Raw genomic sequence first — 22,377 nt, 5'->3', positions numbered from 1 at the left:
TCAATTTTAAAAGGATATTTTATAGAACAATTATAGACAGCCTCGCCCTATTCACGGATTCTTTTTTTTTGCATTACGCACACACGTACTGTGCGTAATGGGCGTTACGCCTTTGGGTTTTTTCCTCTTTAAAAAAAACAAACCCACTACGTAATACATATTTTAAATTAATTTTGTGTTTTTTCAATGTTCAAGATTCCTGTCCCGAGTCAGGCCACCGTTCTTATTGTAGATCGGATTCGGGGACGGGTGAGTTCGAAACCCTAGTGGTATATGATCACGTTAAAGTAGTTATCTACCTATCTATTTTCAGGTCTGGTCTGGTCATAAGTGTACGAGACAGGGGGCTGGAGAAAAACTTCAAATTGGGGCGAAAATTATACAGATATTCTGGCAAAATGTGCTAATCTGACACCTTTTTTATAATGTATTTCTATCATTCTATCCTCAATGTTGATCATCACTTTATATTACTTTTTGCATTTACCATAGTTTGACACCCAATAGCCGATGTATCCATGTAAATCCACGTGATTAAAGAAAAAGGGAAATGTTTTATTTAACGACGCACTCAACATATTTTATTTACGGTTATATGGCGTCAGATATGTGGTTAAGGACCACAAAGATATTGAGAGAGGAAACCCGCTGTCGCCACTTCATGGGCTACTCTTTTCGTTAAGCAGCAAGGGATCTTTTATATGCACCATCCCACAGACAGGATAACACATACCACGACCTTTGATATACCAGTCGTGGTGCACTGGCTGGAGCAAGAAATAGCCCAATGGGCCTACCGACGGGGATCGATCCCAGACCGACCGCGCATCGAGCGAACGCTTTACCCGCCCTCCAAGTGATTAGTTTGCAGACCTATTTAGCTGTTTGGGGCGAGACGTAGCCAGTTGGTAAAGCGCTCGCTTGATGCGCGGTCAGTTTGGGATCGATTTCCGTCGTTGGGCCCATTGGGCTATTTCTCGCTTCTGCCAGTGCACTGGTACATCAAAAGCCGTGGTATGTGCTATCCTGTCTATGGGTTGGTACATATAAAAGATCCCTTGCTGCTAATCGAAAAGAGTAGCCCATGAAGTGGCGACAGCGGGTTTCCTCCATCAAAATCTGTATGGTCCTTAACCATATGCCCGACACCATATAACCGTAAATAAAATGTGTTGAGTGCGTCGTTAAATAAACCATTTCCTTCCTTATTTAGCTGTTTGGTAATAGAAAGAAAAAAATGTTTTATTTAACGACGCACTCAACACATTTTATTTACGGTTATATGGCGTCAGACATATAATTAAGAACCACACATATTTTGAGAGGAAACCCGCTGTCGCCACTACATGGGCTACTCTTTCCGATTAGCAGCAAGGGATCTTTTATTTGCGCTTCCCACAGGCAGGATAGCACAAACCATGGCCTTTGTTGAACCAGTTATGGATCACTGGTCGGTGCAAGTGGTTTACACCTACCCATTGAGCTTTGCGGAGCACTCACTCAGGGTTTGGAGTCTGTATCTGGATTAAAAATCCCATGCCTCGACTGGGATCCGAACCCAGTACCTACCAGCCTGTAGACCGATGGCCTAACCACGACGCCACCGAGGCCGGCGTATTCTCACAGAATACAAGAGGATAGTGAGTCACAGATTACACCTTTGAAACGTACAACGCGCTCGAATCGTTCAGGCGAGAGCAGAAAGGATTTAGTCGTGGAATTTTTTTCGATATTCCTTGAGATTTTGACCTTCTTGTTCTTCTCTTTTTTTTAAATAAGAAAAAAAAAGGAGGTGTTTTTGCAATGGTGTTTTACATTTAGTTAATTGAAGAATGCACTCAAATTAAATCGCCTTTAAAGTTTATTTAAGCCGTCATTCCAATCTGTAAGTACTCTTTTGTTATAAATGCATGGATTGGTTGAAATGATACCATGTGACTTAAAAACAAGAGTTACAAAATAAAAAAAAAATAAAAAAATACCCCACACATAAAGCCCAAACGTTAATAACAGCAAGGACCTCATTTTCGCACTACTTTCGACGCTGCTTAAACGGTTAAATAGATCGTTACCGGCCTCGGTGGTGTCGTGGTTAAGCCATCGGACTACAAGCTGGTAGATACAGGGTTCTTAAGGGCTCAATGGGTAGGTAGGTGTAAGGCCACTACACCCTCTTCTCTCTCCCTAACCATCAGCCTCGGTGGCGTCGTGGTTAGGCCATCGGTCTACAGGCTGTAGGTACTGGGTTCGGATCCCAGTCGAGACATGGGATTTTTAATCCAGATACCGACTCCCAACCCTGAGTGAGTGCTCCGCAAGGCTCAATGTGTAGGTGTAAACGACTTGTGATCCATAACTGGTTCAACAAAGGCCATGGTTTGTGTTATCCTGCCTGTGGGAAGCGCAAATAAAAGATCCCTTGCAGCCTATCGGAAAGAGTAGCCCATGTAGTGGCGACAGCGGGTTTCCTCTCAATATCTGTGTGGTCCTTAACCATATGTCTGACGCCAAATAACCGTAAATAAAATGTGTTGAGTGCGTCGTTAAATAAAACATTTTTTCTTTCTCCCCCTAACCACTAACCAACTGACAATTAACCCAATGTCCTGGACAGACAGCCCAGATAGTTGAGGTGTGTGCCCAGAACTGTGCTTGAACCTTAATTGGATATAAGCACGAAAATAAGTTTTAAAAAAATATATCTTTTCACAATTTAACCTTTTTTTTTCTATTAATAAAATAACAGTATACGTTATCTGTCAATGCCGAATCAGTAAATGCTATTGTTTTAATAACAAACACACACAAAGCTCGCACAAACACACACACACACGAACTAGCAAACGTGTTATTTACTATTAAAATTACTAAATATTATTTATTATCAGAGGCAGATCTAGGGGGGGGGGGGGCAGGGGTTCGGCGCCCGGCCCCCTAAATTTACGACAGTTATATATTTTATTATACATTTTTTTTTTTTTTTTCACGATCCCCCTCCAAACCTCCCTTGGCATTTCGTCTCATGCCATTTTCTGGATCCGCCACTGATTATTTGAAAGTAATGACACATGGGCGTACATGGGGGGGGGGGGGGGGGTTCGATGGGTTCGACCCCCCCCCCCCCCCGAAATCGCTTTTTTTTTAAATTTAATATATCTGACATTGATATCTGACATTATTATATTTACTCAACATAGAAATATATGCCCAATATCTCTGCAATCTATTTTGGAACCCCCCCTTTTCAAAATCCTATGTATTGGAACTCCCCTTTTCGAAATCCTATGTACGCCCATGTGACCTGGGCTGAAGTATTAGATCCCAGTACTTTTACATTTAAAATATTATTAAAAGAACTTTAAATTTAAAATTATTATTAAAATAACTTTTTAAAATTATTATTTATAATATGAAAGTAACGACTAGGGGGCGGGGGATCAAGTGGGGTTAGTTTTATATCGCTAAACTATTTCAACAAGACATTTTTAATTTTAGTAGCCAGGTCATAAAATCTCCTTTAAACCCCTACCCACCCACCCACCCCCCCCCCCCCCCAAAAAAAAAAGAAAAAAGAAAAAAAAAGTTATTAAAAATCAAGGTTATCAAGTGATGTAAATTATTTATTGAAAGCTAGGGACGCCAAAATCGACTGGTCGCAGTTAATCAGTAAACCGGTTCCCGGCGAAGCTCCGGGCGCATAATTCGTTCGAATGGTCAGTAGTTAGCTGAAAAGTACAATGCGGCAAACAGTGATATAATAAATGGAATTAGCCGGGCGCTCAGGGGGATATTCTCACGGACAAAAGACACTGGAATAAGAAAATGATTCGCATAAACTAAGACTTGTCTTGTCTTAAGGCTCACGTGGCCCCTTGATCGACAATATGTTGGAAGAAGGTGGGTTTTTTTTTTTGGTCCATGTCTTGCGGCATCTTCGCGTCGATATATTTGTGATTTCATAAATTGAAATTAGTTGAAGCCAACGGCTAATTACGAAGATTGGGTTTCTATTTTGTAATTGGATTGGTTTGTGTTCAAACTCTTGCTGATGCGTTGATCACCCTCGTTTTTAATTTTGCCAAATTTCCGCGGGGCAATCAGTTTTTACACACTGACGCCAGAGAAATATCGCTCTTATTAGCTGATGCCACGACGAAACATTATCATCAAGTGTTTCACAACGTAAACATGTTTAAAGAGATCTTTTCTTAGCCGTCATTAAAGCGATAGTCCCAAATTTTTATAAGTTTTATTTTGTTTAACGACACCACTAGATCTTTTGTTAGCCGTCATTAAATTTTTTCAGCCAAATTTTTTCATAAGTTTTGTTTTGTTTAACGACACCAGTAGAGCACATTTATTAATTAGTCATCTATTGGATGTCACACATTTGGTACTTCTGACATGTAGTCATCAGAGAAAACCCGCTACATTTTTCCTAATGCAGCAAGAGATCTTTTATATGCACTTTCCCACAAACAGGAAAACACATACCACGACGTTTGACTAATTGTGGTGCACTAGTTGGAACGAGAAAACCCCCAGCAAGCACTTCTGGCGAGCACTCAACTGACTGAGCTAAATCCCGCCCCCTCACCAGAGGAAACCCGCTACATGTTTTCAAATGCAGCGCATACCACGGCCTTTGAACAGTTGTGGTGCACTGGTTGGAGCGAGAAAAACAATCAGTTGAATGGATCATGCGACGCAAGCATCTCAAACTAAATCCCGTCCCTAAATTTGTATGAGCCGTATATTTTACTATTGGAGCGGTTCTTGATCATTGAACGCAGACATTAGATTTTAAAGTGACATACCCTAGTTTTTAAACACTACAGCATATTTTTCACAATTAGAGCAGTTCATGATCACTGAAATCAAACATTACTTATATTTTATTCGTTAGATTCTCCATTTCAGTAGAACCGAAGTGTTTCTGGTCATCCTGGTGTTTGATAATTCTGACTCGTAGTCATCAGAGGAAACCCGCGATGTTTTTCCTAATACAGCAAGGCATCTTTTATATGCACTTTCCGACAGACAGGACAGCACATAACACGGCCTTTGACCAGTTGTGGTTCACTGGTTGGAACGAGAAAAAGCCCACGCAGTTCAATGGATGCACTGAGGTGGTTTGATCCTGCGACGCAAGCACCTCAGGCAAGCACTCAACCCACTGAGCTAAATCTCGCCCCTTCAATGTAAGTCTGCCTTTAAATCACTACACCCTTGTCTTAACTTGGTATGCAATACACCGGCCTCGGTGGCGTCGTGGTTAGGCCATCGGTCTACAGGCTGGTAGCTTTTGGGTTCGGATCCCAGTCGAGGCATGGGATTTTTAATCCAGATACCGACTCCAAACCCCGAGTGAGTGCTCCGCAAGGCTCAATGGGTAGGTGTAAACCACTTGCACCGACCAGTGATCCATAACTGGTTCAACAAAGGCCATGGTTTGTGCTGTCCTGCCTGTGGAAAGCGCAAATAAAAGATCCCTTGCTGTTAATCGGAAAGTGTAGTGTAGTGCCCATGTAGTGGCGACAGCGGGTTTCCTCTCAAAATCTGTGTGGTCCTTAACCATATGTCTGACGCCATATAACCGTAAATAAAATGTGTTGAGTGCGTCGTTAAATAAAACATTTCTTTCTTTCTTTGTATGCAATACATTTTCTCTCTATTACCAACTGAATAGTATAGTGCAACGCATGGGGCATTGGGTGTTATTCCTTTTTTAATTGAAAATATGTTTTGACAATTTTTATTTTTAGCTCGTAGGCATTTCCTAGTTTTATTGTTGAATGGATAAATGACGATTGAAGTAAATTAGTTCTAGCAGGATGCAAAGAAATATAATTCCGATTTCTCAACATGTAATGGACTCTTTTTTCAACTGTTTATGGGATACTGTGTATCATAAAATCAGGAGCCATACCTTTCATTATTTTAAACATTGTGCACAACTTTTTGAATTTGACCGGCGTCGGTGGCGTCGTGGCAGCCCATCGGTCTACAGGCTGGTCGGTACTGGGTTCGGATCCCAGTCGAGGCATGGGATTTTTAATCCAGATACCGACTCCAAGCCCTGAGTGAGTGTTCCTCAAGACTCAATGGGTAGGTGTAAACTACTTGCACCGACCAGTGATCCATAACTGGTTCAACAAAGGCCATGGTTTGTGCTATCCTGCCTGTGGGAAGCGCAAATAAAAGATCCCTTGCTGCTAATCGGAAGAGTAGCCCATGTAGTGGCGACAGCGGGTTTCCTCTCAAAATCTGTATGGTCCTTAACCATATGTCTGACGCCATATAACCGTAAATAAAATGTGTTGAGTGCGTCGTTAAATAAAGCCTGTAGTCCGAGACCGGTCGCGCCAGTGTTAAAGGTAATTAATCGGAATATTCCCCTACTAAAGTGATTAATCATGGTTTTTCTCACCCAAGACACCATTAAATGAAATAGCTACTGACACCCATGCACTCAAAACAATGCACTCAAAACAATGCACTCAAAACCCAAGATTACCGCTTGTGGCCATTCAAGAATAGGTACACCACGACATAAAGGTTGTTTTGTTTAACGACACCACTAGAGCACACTGATTGATTAATTATCGGCTATTGGATGTCAAAACATTTCGTAATTTTGACATAATACAGCCGTAGAGAGGAAACCCGCTACATTATTTTCCATTAGTAGCAAGAGATCATTTATATGCACCATCCGGTCTTTGATATACCAGTCGTGATGCACTGACTGGAACGAGAAATAGTCCAATGGGTCCACGGGGATCGATCCTAAACCGACCGCGCATCAAGCAAGCGCTTTACCACTGGGCTACGTTCCGCCTCCAAGTTCAAGTTCTTTATTTGCCTTGAGTTTTACGACTCGCCAGCTGAATACATAACATAAATAAAACAACATAGTTATACAGAATACACACGTGCAAAACACAATGGTGGGTGTGGTTTATATATAATCATGGACAAATGAAGTGATATATGTTACATTTATTACATTAACTGCCATCCTGCATTAACCGATCTCTAATTGTATTCGCTTGCACTAAATATTTGCCTAGGTTATTCAATTCCTTATTGTTACCGGTGGTTAATAACTGTTTAAACCGATACACACTTGGCCTCTTATAATAATAAATTTTTATATATTTATAACGCAAATCATTGTATTGTGGACATTCTATTATTAAGCGATATTCATCTTCTATAACATTAGCATTACACAGAGTACATATTCTTTCTGATCGTTCGATGTTTCGATACCTTCCAGACTCTACATTTAATTTATGAGCGCATATTCTAATGTTACATATTTCATTTATATAATGCGTTTCCATTGGCAATCTTAAATATGTTTGTAATCTAAATTCATTTAATAAATGTTGATATAAAAGTCCTCTAGGCGTTGTCATTGTTTTGCTGTAACATAATTGCTTAAAAGTATCTAATATCCTTTCTTTGATTATAATGTAGATACTGTCGTCAACATACGATAAATTCCAAATATAGTTTAATCCAAGTGAATACAGTTCGTGCCTGATGTTAATTAACCAATTATCGTTATAGTGTTCCATTTCTTCATATATACCACTTAGAATACAATTTGTAGTGTTACGTAATTCTATCCAATATTTAAAAATTCTCAGTTTTCTTGTTATTTGTGGAAACCGTCCCAGTTCGCTCTAAACAAATTCGTTACACGTTCTTTTTCTTACTCCCAATAATCCCCAACCACGACATTGACAAAACCTCTGTTGAATTTGGCCTTGTCCAGAAATTCTAGTTTTCCTGTGTTAAAGGGATTCAACGATTCAACTTACATGTTATACATATTTTCTTGTTTAGAATATCAGTGTCTGAATATTTAATGTGTTTCTGGTCGTCTTAATATTTGTAAGAAGCCAAAACTGGATTTTGTCTTCAAATAATTTCGTACGTACGAACAAATATATTTTAGGAAATAAAATGAAATTTTACCCAGTACAAATATTATAACGATCAGAAACACGTTTAATATACAGCCACTAATATTTTATGTAGACAAATATATTTGCAGCAAACTCAGGAATGTTCCTTTAATGGTAATGCCATCCAGATTCCGAGATTGAAATAAAAATGATCTACAAGTTTAATATAAGGTGATCGATCGATTAACTGCTTGTCTCAATCTAACATTTATGCCTTTTTCACAATCACTGCTGAGATTTAGGAGTTGTCCTAAGGACAGCTCAACTCATACAATCAAAGGCACAGTCTACGTTAGTCTTAGTTTTGTGACTGTCTGGAAAAATTGATAGCTTAATGTCGTTCCTAAAGGACAACAATAAAAGAAAACTAAAAAAACCTCCCACAATATCATTAAAGTATTTAAGGCGTAAATAAAAATTTAATGAATGTTTTACGACATCCTACACATCGGATATTGGTCTTCAAACAAAAGTTAGTATAAATTAGGAAGGAAGGAAATGTTTTATTTAACGACGCACTGAACACATTTTATTTACGGTTATATGGCGTCAGACATATGATTAAGGACAACACAGATATTGAGACAGGAAATCCGCTGTCGCCACTTCATGGGCTACTCTTTTATATATATATATATCTGTGTATGTGTGTGTGTGTGTGTGTGTGTGTGTATGTGTGTGTATATATGTGTGTGTGTGTGCATTGAGAAGATATATTAATATATTTATGTACAAATATGAACACAAGTATCAAACTGTACATCCAAATTTTCTGTGCTCAAAATATCAACACAGGTATGCAATAAATGATATTCTTATACATTCAACAACACATGGAGATCTCTTAATACATCACAATGCTTGCATACAATCAAAATAAGAACTTCATCCTCAATATGACGTAAACCGGTGTGAACACCACGTACAAACAAAGCCTTTCCGTACATGGTATATTGGTACGTGTTCACTGGTCAACAGCAAGTCTAAAATTATCTAAATGCTATTCTGAAATAAGTTGGGATTTGTTAAGCGAGATAACACTCTATATTTAGTAATGACTTACAATGGCGGTATTATTAATGGCAATTATAGCGGGGTTCCTCTTAGGATTACGAGGGCGGGAGTTAGCTCAGTCGGTTGAGTGCTCGCTTGCGTCGCATGATCGAACCACCTCAGCGGATCCATTCAATAGATTGGGATTTTTCTCGTTCCAGCTAGTGCTCCACAACGGGCGAAAGGCTGCGGTGTGTGCTTTCCTGTCTGTGGGAAAGTGCTTATAAACGATCCCTTGCTGCATTAGGAAAAATGTAGCGGGTTTCCTCTGATGACTACGTGTCAAAATTAAAAAAATGTTTGACATGCAACAGTCGATGATTAATTAATATATGTGCTCTAGTAGTGTCGTTAAACAAAACAAACATAAACATTTGGGACTGTCACTTCAATGACGGCTAACACAAGATGTCTTTAAATGTTTACATCCAATAGCCGATGATTAATTAATTAATGTGCTCTACTGGTGTCGTTAAACCAAAAATCCATTTAACTTATAATTATGTGTCACACTTATCAAATGATTGACATTCAACAGCCGATGATTAAACACCTACCAACTCTCACGCATTTGTAACAAAGATCACGCTCTCACAAAACGTTACAATAATCTCACGCTTTTTAAAATAAAATTAGTTTACAATCGTGGTTTGAATTTTAGAGCTGAATGGAATTATAGATAGATAATGTTGTTTTGTTTAAGGACACCACTAGAGCATATTCATTTATTAATCATCGGCTATTGGATGCCAATAAAGTTATATGCTGATTATGCAGAGTATCTGCCTTTAATTCCGTTACCTACTAGGGGCGAGACGTAGCCCAGTGTTAAAGCGCTCGCATGATGCGCGGTCGGTCTGGGATCGATCCCTGTCGGTGGGCCCATTGGGCTGTTTCTCGTTCTAGCCAGTGCACCTCAACTGGCATATCAAAGGATGTGGTATGTACTACCCTGTCTGTGGGATGGTTTATATAAAAGATCTCTTGTGCTAATCGAAAAGAGTAGCCCATAAAGTGGCGACAGCGGGTTTCCTCTCTCAATATCTGTGTGGTCCTGACGCCATATAACCGTAAACAAAATGTGTTGAATGCGTCGTTAAATAAAACATTTCCTTCCTTCCTTCGTTACTAACAGTAATACAATATATCGAACTTGTATTGCAGCTTTTGGCTTTTTTTTCCATGTCACAGGTTTGTGACCTGGGCGTAAAATACGGACATATTTTTTTAAAAAAGGAAAAAATCGTACCAGTGGTTGTCAAAAGCAGCATTTCAATTTTTTTTTTTAACCGCACCAGCGCCGGACCAAATAGCGTACATTATAGAACACGGCCCTTGATGCGAAGTTGTTGGTTCCTTTAAAACTAATTGTATAGAGAGAAGGGGAGGGTGAAGCTGTTAAAAACATTTGATTCACTGCAGTACCGCGGACGACCGCAAACACACGCGAAATGTTCTAAGCGGCAAATTGATGGAGCTATATCACAAAGGTAAAATAAATATGTGTTCGTTAGTGCTTTGGATTCTAATACCATTCGGAATCCCGGGTCTATTCGTGATTAATGGGCCAACAAAATAGTTCCGTGGCTACTCGGTGACCAAAGTGTACATCTTTTACAGTTTGAGAGGGGCGGCTAATGCGCCTGTGTGTGTGGTTGAAGACTTCGATTTTTTTTTGTTAATGGCGATCCCATTTTGAAGACCGTGGTTCTACAACACCGGTGTTTGCTAAATACCGGGGACTTCCCTGGTGCAGCATTACGTCTTTTCATCGACACTTTTACGCCGAGATTTCACCCACTTAGTTGACCCACTTATCGCCCACCCCCCCTATTCTTACCCTGTCGTAAATGTTGTCTTATTTACTGTTTAAAAAAAAAACAAAAATATTTTATTCATATTTTCCATGTACGGTTTTAAGCGGAAGTCCGAGAACTTCCTATTTGAGGCCGATAATTTCTTCCGTGTCTTCTTTATCAACTCCACCAACTACATTAATGCATGTGACACGCAGTTTACAATGAACATAATCATATGCAGGTTTTAGATTTGTGGGTCTTATATTGTCTATCTGATGCCTGCAAATGTTTCTTCTTCTTTTAATTTTTTTTTTTTTATCTCAGGCCATAAGCGTACGAGTACTAAAGCAAATCCTCAAATTCGGGCAAAAACGATAGAGATACTCGCGCAAAATAAGTTGGACCGAAACCTTTTCACCATGTATTTCCATCATTTTACCCACGATATTAGTTGTAATCCATGTAAAAATGCGTAGTGATTCGTTTGCAACCCTATATAGCTGTTTGGTAGTAATGCTAATATGAATAAATGGTATCACCAAGATGCGGGCATTTTCGTTTAATTCGGGCAAACATCAGCCTGGCCCCGTACAAAAATGGCAGCCCGTACGCCTATGTCAAGACGAACAAGGTACACGGGCCATTCCCTGAAATCAGAGATATTCAACTGGTTCCGTGAAACCGGCCTCGGTGGCGTCGTGGTTAGACCATCGGTCTACAGGCTGGTAGGTACTGGGTTCGGATCCCAGTCGAGGCATGGGATTTTTAATCCAGATACCGACTCCAAACCCTGAGTGAGTGCTCCGCAAGGCTCAGTGGGTAGGTGTAAAACCACTTGCACCGACCAGTGATCCATAACTGGTTCAACAAAGGCCATGGTTTGTGCTATCCTGCCTGTGGGAAGCGCAAATAAAAGATCCCTTGCTGATAATCGGAAAGAGTAGCCCATTTAGTGGCGACAGCGGGTTTCCTCTCAAAATCTGTGTGGTCCTTAACAATATGTCTGACGCCATATAACCGTAAATAAAATGTGTTGAGTGCGTCGTTAAATAAAACATTTCTTTCTTTTAGTTCCGTGAAAAACCATTTCAGTTTACAATGATCATAACCATATGCACGCAATATATAGATTTGCGTGTTTTAGTGTCTATATGATGCCTGCAAATTCGGTCAGAAATGACATTTGCGGGCATCAAATAGACAATAACACCCACAAATCTATATAAAAAAACAAAGAAAGGATGTCAGCTTGTTCTGAATGTGCACATAAAATCCTATGACCTGACCTAACGTATGGTTATCTCCTTATTGTAAAGGGGCGGGACGTAGCCCAATAGTAAAGCGCTAGCTTGATGCGCGGTCGGTCTAGGATCGATCCCCATCGGTGGGCCCATTGGGCTATTTCTCGTTCCAGTCAGTGCTCCACAACTGGTATATCAAAGGCCGTGGTATGTGATATCCTGTCTGTGCTGCTAATTGAACAATAGTAGCCCATGAAGTGGCGACAGCGGGTTTCCTCACTCAATATCTGTGTGGTCCTTAACCATTAGCCCGACACCATATAACCGTAAATAAAATGTGTTGTGTGCGTCGTTAAAGAAGAAATACATTAGTTTCAATGACAGCGTCTAGACTGGATGCATGCGATGCGTGCGTCTGAAAACACTTGCGTATATAGTTTATGTGCCCAAAACGCAAGCAGTAGAAGCATCAAACGCAACAGTCTATATAAGCGTTAAGACATAAACAAGATTTAGAGGCGAGACGTAGCCCAGTGGTAAAGCGCTCGCTTGATGCGCGGTCGGTTTGGGATCGATCCCCGTCAGTGGGCCCATTGGGCTATTTCTCGTTCCAACCAGTGCACCACGACTGGTACATCAAAGGCCGTGGTATGTGCTATTCTGTCTATGGTATGCTGGATATAAAAGATCCCTTGCTGCTAATCAAAAAGAGTAGCCCATGAAGTGGCAACAGCGTGTTACCTCCCTCAATATATGTGTGGTCCTTAACCAAATATCCGACGCCATAATATAACCGTAAATAAAATGTATTGAGTGCGTCGTTAAATAAACCATTTCCTTAAACAGGATTTATAAATTCGGCACTTAATACCTGACAGAAATGTTGAACAAATATTGTATAAAATTGAGATTCTTTTTAATATATTCATATATCGAATACAATAATCTTCAGTAACCCCAAACACCGATTCTAATGCATAAAATTCAAATAAATCACATTGTGTTGGCGATGTGTGATTTCAATATCTTCAGACCACGAGGTAATCGATTTTTATATCTGCGCGTGCAGTGATGCGGAGGACATTTCATTTAAAGGATGTCATATTTCTACTTCGCAGTCCGTTCTACCTTGCTTGTCAACCCGAGAACAAAGGATCAGATATACGCAAACGCATTCAGCTATTTGTTTTACTGAGATAGTTCTGCCGACCTTTTCCTTGTTAGGTAGTCCGCTATCATTAACTCCTACGACACCGGCCTCGGTGGCGCAGTGGTTAAGCCATCGGATTACAGGTTGGTAGGTACAGGATTCGCAGCCCGGTGCCGGCTCCAAACCAGAGCGAGTTCTTAAGGGCTCAATTGGTGGTAGGTGTAAGGCCACTACACCCACTTCTCTCTCACTAACCTAACCACTAACCAACTAACAACTAAGCCAGATAGCTGAGGTATGTGCCCAGGACAGTGTGCTTGAACCTTAATTGGATTTAAGCACGAAAATAAGTTGAAATGAAATGTGATCATTAACTCCTACGACAAAATCATGCAGCGAATAGACACATATTCTGCATGGCGAATCACATGTTCATGAAAGCGAATGGTTGTTGTGCGCACACCCCACCCCTTTTATGCCCTTACACTCTTCTTTGGCTTGTGTATATCAACGTTATGAAGGAAGAAGGAAGGAAATGTTTTATTTAACGACGCACTCAACACATTTTATTTACGGTTATATGGCGTCGGACATATGGTTAAAGACCACACAGATATTGAGGTAGTAAACCCGCTGTCGCCACTTCATGGACTACTCTTTTCGATTAGCAGCAAGGGATCTTTTATATGCACCATCCCATAGACACGATAGTACGTACCAAGGCCTTTGATGTACCAGTCGTGGTGATCAACGTTATGCTAAAAACAACCCCACAAAAAACAAACTAACAAGTTCAAGTTCCAACAAAATTATTGTCTTGTTTTAGAGTAGTGCAGCACCATGCCTTAATAGTCTAGCGCCATCTTTCCTTAAGCAGCGCCATGCTGCCCTGAGAGTAAACAAACCTTTTTCAATAATAATTCTATAAAACACTCAGAAAATGTATTATTAATTTATAAAATATGCCTGTTATAAAACTTATATGCCATTCATTTATTAAAGCAAGCACATAATTACATTTATGTTTATTTTAATTAATTCTATTTGTCTTCAATAAAAAGAAAACTTGCACTGAAGATGATGAAAATGCCCCAAAAGTGTTCAGTCTTTGCCAAATTTCTAAGGAGAACATAACTACTCCGCCGCACCAACCCCCCACCCCCACTCCCACCCCCCACCCCCTTCCTCCGCCTCATTGTATATCCACGATACGCCCAGAATACAAGCACCAGGGGCGAATCTAAAGACAGATGGGGGCGTACAGCGCAAATCTGGTGAAATGCGTCATTGGAGATTATTTTTAGAAACAGTTTCCACCGAAATGAGAAGGCGTGCGCACGCACGTCACCTAATTCATTTTAACTTGATTTTCGTTCTTACTGGATATCTGATTACGTTTTAGCCATACCATCTTGTCATTGGCGGACCGGTAGCTAGCTGGCGTCATTCATATCTTTTAAAGGAGCGGGGCGTCAAATGTTTCTTCTACTAGTGTTCGTGAAATGTTTCTCTTGTGTCAAATAATTTTTTAGCTGCTGTTTGCATCAATATTTTCTCAACTGCTAATTGCATCAAATGTTTTTTCTACTATAGTTTTCGATCAATTCACACTACAGACATTGTAACAGTTATAGTTAAACAAACCTACACAACTGTCATATTATGCAGTTTTAACGGTTAATGCCCGGGAAGTAGATAAACTTGTATAAATGGTCCTAAAATTAATTCTACGTAGTGGGACAACTAGGTATTTACCAATTACGAATATCTATTTCCTGGTACTAGTTAATTGCCCCAATTACATGTTTGTCGGTGTGTGCAGTCAAAAGGTAACGACCGGCCTCGATGGCGTCGTGGTTAGGCCATCGGTCTACAGGCTGGTAGGTATTGGGTTCGGATCCCAGTCGAGGCATGGGATTTTTAATCCAGTTACCGACTCCAAACCCTGAGTGAGTGCTCCGCAAGGCTCAATGGGTAGGTGTAAACCACTTGCACCGACCAGTGTTCCATAACTGGTTCAACAAAGGCCATGGTTTGTGCTATCCTGCCTGTGGGAAGCGCAAATAAAAGACCCCTTGCTGCCTGTCGTAAAAGAGTAGCCTATGTGGCGATAGCGGGTTTCCTCTAAAAACAGTGTCAGAATGACCATATGTTTGACGTCCAATAGCCGATGATAAGATAACAAATCAATGTGCTCTAGTGACGTCGTTAAATAAAACAAACATTACTTTCAAAAGGTAACGACGAGCCGATACTGTAGTACAAATATTAGTACTACGAATTCACATAGCTGGTTACATTATGGGTGTTAATAATATATGAAATAATAATTTAAAAAATATAATAATAATAATAATAATAATTAGTCCATTAGCCGAGACCCCAAATTTGACCAATTGGTACCATCCGAGGGAACTAAACTTAACTATATAAAATGGTTAACGGTAATAATCTGTTGTTATCAACACCCTCTAGGTCCACTTAACGAGCTACTCTCTGCATACTAATCTTCCAAAACTATATGTAACTCCCTATTTTCCTTTTTAGCGGACCGTTTAAAGTTGCGCCTAATTTCCTTCACAAAAAGTGCGCACCCTGTCTCTTTCTCTACGGGACTTTCCAAATTCCATAGCACCATACCACCCTCCGCCTGTTACCGGCCCCGGTCGGGCTGCTGGTGCTCCCTTGCACTAGCCAGTGCAGGCGGTCCCCCCTCCAACCCACCCCACACCTTTCCTGTTCTGGATGGAGGAGTCGGCCGAGGGCGGCACCTGTGCTCAGGACAGGCGTGTTCTACAACAGCTTGCTCTGAATGTGTTCGTTAAACACTCTGACCTGACCTGACCTGACCTGTTCATCCTCTTTACCTTTCCTTCCTTCTGTTTTTCCTCTTTGTTAGTAAATTTGGAACAAGTTATGATCAATATGTTTCATTTTTATTGCTTGTAAAATATTCATATTGTAAAATGTTGGGAGAGGTCTTAATATAGGCTAAACCCTGTTGGCCAATCCCTAGACCGCAACTATACTTTTTTTGATAGACGTGTGTATCTGGATCTCAAAACAACACGATGGACGTTTCTTCGAATTAATCTGTATGCCATTATATAGCTAATTTTAATCATATAAACTGAAATGTACTTGTCAACAGTCACCAGGAATTAATTTTGAACCATTCCCAGCTAATTAAGGCATTGCAACATCATTTTAAACCAAGACGGCCGTTACTGTAGCAGCTAGGACAAACACATCACAATTTATCACACCTTTACATCAACCAGGAAGATACGTTTGTGTTAGTGATGGAATTATTTATACTAACCTCTTACTAACTGATATAGTATAATCATTTAAATCCAAGAGGACATAAAGATGGCCGCCAAGAATAAGAAGTGGCAATATCTTACATTCGATATATTTCCCCCAAACTATAACTTATACCTCAAATACAGAGTTTCCTGCGAGGCAAGGATTTCAGTTCACGCAATTACTGTCTAACGCCAAACAAAATATATTTCTGGTCTCTGGTCAGCGCGCGCGTCGATTTTGACCCTCGCGCGTCAACATTTTGTTTTTAATTTCTCGCGTTATGACGTCGATTTTTGTTGGGCTTTTCTTGCTAAGACGTAGAAACCGCATTTGGAGCTAAAATGCCATCGCGCATGGACTAGGATGTGCATTCTGATTTCAATTTAAATATGCCCGTTATTTCGGTATAAAATATACACACCTTTTCTGTGCAATCCATGCTTTAAAAAAAATAAAAAAAATTAAAAATTAAAAAAAGAAGCTGCATCGCCGTATCAGTTCTGGGACTTTGGTCTTACGAGAGACCAATTTGTTTCTTGTCTAAAGAGAAATGTATGAATCCAAAAAAACAAAACCGAACACATCTACATATAAAATTACATGACATGGGCCAAAGTAGTTCACAATGCCAACCTTGCTTTGATAACTGGGTTTCTTTTTTTTATCATTTCCACTTTAAAAAACCCCAAAATTATCCCTTAAACAGATGGCAATAATTTGTATCTAGGTGGGGTGAAGGGGTGTGTGGGGAGAGCGGGCGTCATTGGATGCGTTATGATACGTTATTGTAGATGGAGTGATTTGTTTGCCAGTAGTTACGGAACGTTTTCCAAACAATGTCTGATTTTTATTAATAAAGTAAAATGCAATAAGTTAGTGTTAATATTTTATTTTTTGACAGATTGAAAAAACAAAAGAAGAAAGTATTTATTAACAAACCAAACCAAAGAAAACAAAAACAGAAACAGAAAATTACAGAATATTGGTCGACGTATATCAGCCAGTATGATGAACAAACTGGGGAGGGGTGTGCGCTGACGAAGTTTACGTGATTTTAGAGGGTGGAGGGTGGTCTTAGCGTTACATAGGGGAGGTTGTACAAAAATGCTAAATTTTGCATTTTGTATTTGAGGAACGGCCCCAAACAATTACCCTTAAATATACACTATAGCTCGTCTTTATAACCGTTAGGAGCAGGACATAGCCCAGTGGTAAAAAGCTCGCATGATGCGCAGTCGATCTAGGATCGATCCCCGTCGGTGGGCCCGGCCCATTGGGCTATTTTTCGTTCCAGCCAGCGCACCACGACTGGTATATATGGGATGGTGCATGTAAAATATCCCTCGATACTAATATAAAGGGGGTTTTCTCTCTAAGACTATATGTCAGAATTACCAAATATTTGACATCTAATAGCCGATGATTAAAAAATCAATGTGCTCTAGAGGTGTCGTTAAACAAATACTTAAAAATATGAAAAAATAGGTTTCAGGGTATTAAGAACACCATGATGACCAGAACATCCTCGGATGTACAGATTAGATAATCTAAACAATAAAATCTAAGTAATGTTTGGTTTAATTGATAAAAAAACCCCTCCATCTCTAATTGTAAAAAATGCGCCGTAGTGTTTAAAAAGTAAGGTCTATCACTTTTAAGTTTTCCGTTTAAATAATAGCTTATTTTCTCCTTGATAGATTTTCTAACATTCCGAATGTTAATATTCACGAACTATATTCCGGGAATCTAATTTGTGAAATCGTATACATGTACATTTGTATTTATATTCAAAATGTGAAAGTTATCTGGAAGAAAAAAACGTTTTCGCCAAAAACATTTTAACAGAAAAGGATAATAGATGAAAAAGAATTTAAAAAAAAGAGAAATATCACGGAAAGAAATCTATGGATTTAATCACACTACTAGGCGAGGTAATCTTTTGTGAGTATATCTACATTAATTATTCCAAAGTGAACAAACAGTGAAGAGAGAGAGAGAGAGAGAGAGAGAGAGAGAGAGAGAGAGAGAGAGAGAGAGAGAGAGAGAGAGAGAGAGAGAGAGAGAGAGAGAGAGAGAGAGAGAGAGAGAGAGAGAGAAACAAAAGAAAAACAGAATGAAAAGAAAAAAAAAAAAAAAAAAAAAAAAAAAAATCAATATTCTGATTAACTTATAATAATACAAAAAATGATTTTACAAAACCCCAGTTTTCTCTATTGGTGATTATTTCAGTCGAATAATTAATATTTGGCGTAACGGTAAAATAATTATAATTATTAACCTAGGCAAAAATCCACATGACAGGGATAACGGTTATTAAAACAAATATATGACCATTTCTTAATTATGAAAAATGTCAAATATGATTAATTGGGTTTTTAAATAGATCGGCTAGACGTTCCTACTTATATATAAATAATACTACATGAGTGGCCGGTAGATATGAATAATATTACACTGGTTGTTTCAAAACGTATCTAACGAGCGAAAGCGAGTTGGATACCTTTTAAAACGACGAGTTGTAAGATAAATAGTATCTAACGGACACGACGGTAGTATTCTATTTAATACATATGCTGAAAAACAACGTTTAAAACAAATTTAGACGTCGTCTACAACTAAAACGTATGTACGGAGCTTACACTTGCAGTTCATACCTCACAGAACAATCAGCTTCGGATTAAATTACACGTCACAAAGCAATCAATTGCGTTCGTGCCAATTTTATTCGATAGTACGGCTGTCAACAGCACGACTGTTATATCAAAGGCCGTGGTGTGTGTTATCCTGTCTGAGGGATGGTGCACATAAAAGATCCCTTGCTACTAATGGATAAAAATGTAGCGGGTTTCCTTTCTAAGACAATATGTCAGAATTACAAAATATTTGACACCCAATAGCCGATGAAAAATATATCAATGTGCTCTAGTGGTGTCGATAAACAAAACAAACTTTAACTTTGACTTCGTATGGCCGTCCAACATATTTTTAGTCCCCCTGGTGTTTGTAATAAAATTTACGTACTTCCGGAATTTAATTTAAACATATTTTCTGTCAAATTAAAAAAAAATTATACCATAGAATAAACAATACTAGGAATTTGTCTGCAAGACTCTCAAGGTACACGTCTGTGGAAGCGAGCGGAATCCAGCTGGTGGTTAGATCGCTCGTCTGAGCAATCACAAAAGAATCGATCGCTCCTTCCCCATTGAATCGATTTAGTGACTTATGTCCCGTTCCAACCAATATTCCACGACTTGTATACGAATGGACATGGGATGCACTGTACTGGGAAACTGCATAAAAAGACTTACTGTTAAAAGTTAAAGGTTTTTTTTGCTTAACAACACCACTAGAGCTCATTGATTTATTAATCATCGGCTATTAGTTTACAAACATATGGTAATTCTGGCAGAGAGTTCATAATTCTGACACAGAATGGGTAATTCTTAGAGGGGAAACCCGCTACATTTTTTTTCTTTCCATTTAGTAGCAAGGAATCTTTTTATATACATCATCACACAGACAGGATAGTATACACCACGGAAATTTAAAAACCAGTCGTGGCGCACTGGCTGGAACCAGAAATAGCTCAAAGGACCCACCGACGGGGATCGATCCCAAACTGACAGAGCCTCAGAAAAGACCCATTGATGTAAACGGAGATAATGTCCTACACGGCGACCGCGGGTTTCTTATTTGATTCTTTAGACCCGTTAATGCAATTATCATGTTAAAAACTATAACGGCTTATTAAACCTCTCATTATTTCCACGAAAACAAGTTCCCTAGCGGTATATGAAGCATTTACAGTTGTTTGAAATCGAAACAACAAAGAAACACTTGGTATAAAAAATACTAGTATAACTGAAAAAAAGAGAAACATGAATAGGAATTCATGAATCCATAACAGTAATGAATGGCGCCCACCCACGTAAGCTAAAATAATTTTATTACAAATAAAAAAAGAAGAAAAGAAAAACTATTAAACAACAAGCCAATTTTTGAAACTGTGAGGCCAATGTTTATTAAAGGGACAGTCCTGAGTTTGAAAGTTTGTTTGTTTGTTTTGTTTAACGACACCACTGGAGCACATTGATTAATATCATCGGCTATTGGATGTCAAACATATGGTTATTCAGACTCGTAGTCATCAGGGGAAACTCGCTACATTTTTCTTAATACAGCAAGGGATCTTTTATATGCACTTTCCCACAGACAGGAAAGCACATACCACGGCCTTTGTCCAGCTGTGGTGCACTGGTTGGAACGAGAAAAAACCTCACAGATATTGAGAGAGAAAACCCGCTGTCGCCCCTTCATGGGCTACTCTTTTCGATTAGCAGCAAGGGATCTTTTATATGCACCATCCCACAGACAGGATAGTACATACCACGACCTTTGTTATATCAATTGTGGAACACTGGAACAAGAAATAGCCCAATGGGTCCACCGACGGGGATCGATCCTAGACCGACCGCAAACGCTTTACTACTGGGCTACATCCCGCCCCTCAGTTGTTAAGATGCTGCCGACTACGAGAGACATTTTAACGACTGTAATTATATATTGAATATGTATATTTATGCATAAAATATCAGTGGTTGTGTATTAAAATTGTTTCTGGTCGTACAAGTGTTTATACTAACATAATTGTATTTCCTAATGTATATATACAGTGGAATATCTTTGGGTCGAACTCGGTAGGGTCGCATACACCGCAACGCTAGAACCAAAAACGAAGTTACACTTACACGATATTTGCCGAAAGGTTAGGTCGAACTACCCGATGGGTCGAAAACTTTCTGGAGCACTGACGGGATTCAACTATATATATATATATATATATATATATATATATATATATATATATATATATATATATATATATATATATATATGTATACATGTCTTTTGTACGTATGAAATTATTTGGAGACCAAATCCAGTCTGGGCTAATTACAAATATTACGACGAACTGAAACACATCGGTATAACTTTATTGTTGCATTTACCATAGTTTGACACCCAATAGCCGATGTATATTTCGTGCTGGCGTGTCGTTAAAAAGTCATTAAATCATTCCAAAACATATTGCATATACAGACTCTGGCATTCTAGACAAGAAAATGTATTTAACATATAATTTTAGTCGTCAAAAGATTTTATCAGTCGCAAACATCTTACAATACATGACAGTCCCTTTAAATAATAATTTTAAAAACAAACTATGGTACTTACTGAGTTGTTCGTTGGTTGCTACTAGCGACGCCTGTTTTCGTTGTGAAATCTTTTTCTTTGTCTTTGGGTGCGGCGTCCACTCTGCGATTTCAGCTGGCAGCTCGAGTCTCTGATACTTCCAAAAGAAATTTACTAGCCAGGTTCCAGTGAGCATTGGTATGGCTGGTAAATATACGGACGCCAAGACCGCATTTCATTGGTTGGCGATAATCTGTTGAATATGCATATCTGCCTTCACGCCCACTGGTCGAGTCAGACATTGGTCGCGTGGGATATCGGAAATGGGTTGCGGAGCAGTGATCTTACAGCGTGGTGTCACAAGTGTCAAAAGAGATGTTTCAATCAATACATGAGATAATAATTAAAGATGCAGTATCGCCGCACCATGTTATATTTGTGATCTACTAAAAAAGAGTAAAGTTTGTTTTATTTAACGACGCCACTAGAGCACATTGATTTTTTATCTTATCCTCGGCTATTGGACGTCAAGCATATGGTCATTCTGACACTGTTTTTTTTAGAGGAAACCCGCTATCGCCACATAGGCTACTCTTTTTACGACAGGCAGCAAGAGAGCTGTTATTTGCGCTTCCCACAGGCAGGATAGC

At 39.3% G+C, this 22,377-nt stretch overlaps 1 protein-coding gene across 1 annotated transcript in view; it reads right to left on the bottom strand.

Annotated features, from left to right (window-relative positions):
- The window catches only part of LOC121385308, a 49,012-nt gene extending 27,028 nt beyond the window's left edge, over positions 1-21,984 (bottom strand). Inside the window, exon 1 of the mRNA XM_041515933.1 lies at positions 21,770-21,984. The gene's annotated coding sequence lies outside the window, so the exon portion shown is untranslated. The remainder of the gene's footprint in view (positions 1-21,769) is intronic.
- Between the last annotated feature and the right edge of the window lie 393 nt (positions 21,985-22,377).

The sequence above is a fragment of the Gigantopelta aegis genome, chromosome 11 (genome assembly GCF_016097555.1).
Source record: "Gigantopelta aegis isolate Gae_Host chromosome 11, Gae_host_genome, whole genome shotgun sequence".
NCBI classification, from domain to species: Eukaryota; Metazoa; Mollusca; class Gastropoda; order Neomphalida; family Peltospiridae; genus Gigantopelta; species Gigantopelta aegis.
The sequence above is the reverse complement of the archived record's forward strand: the minus strand, read 5'-3'. Positions and strand labels throughout refer to the sequence as shown.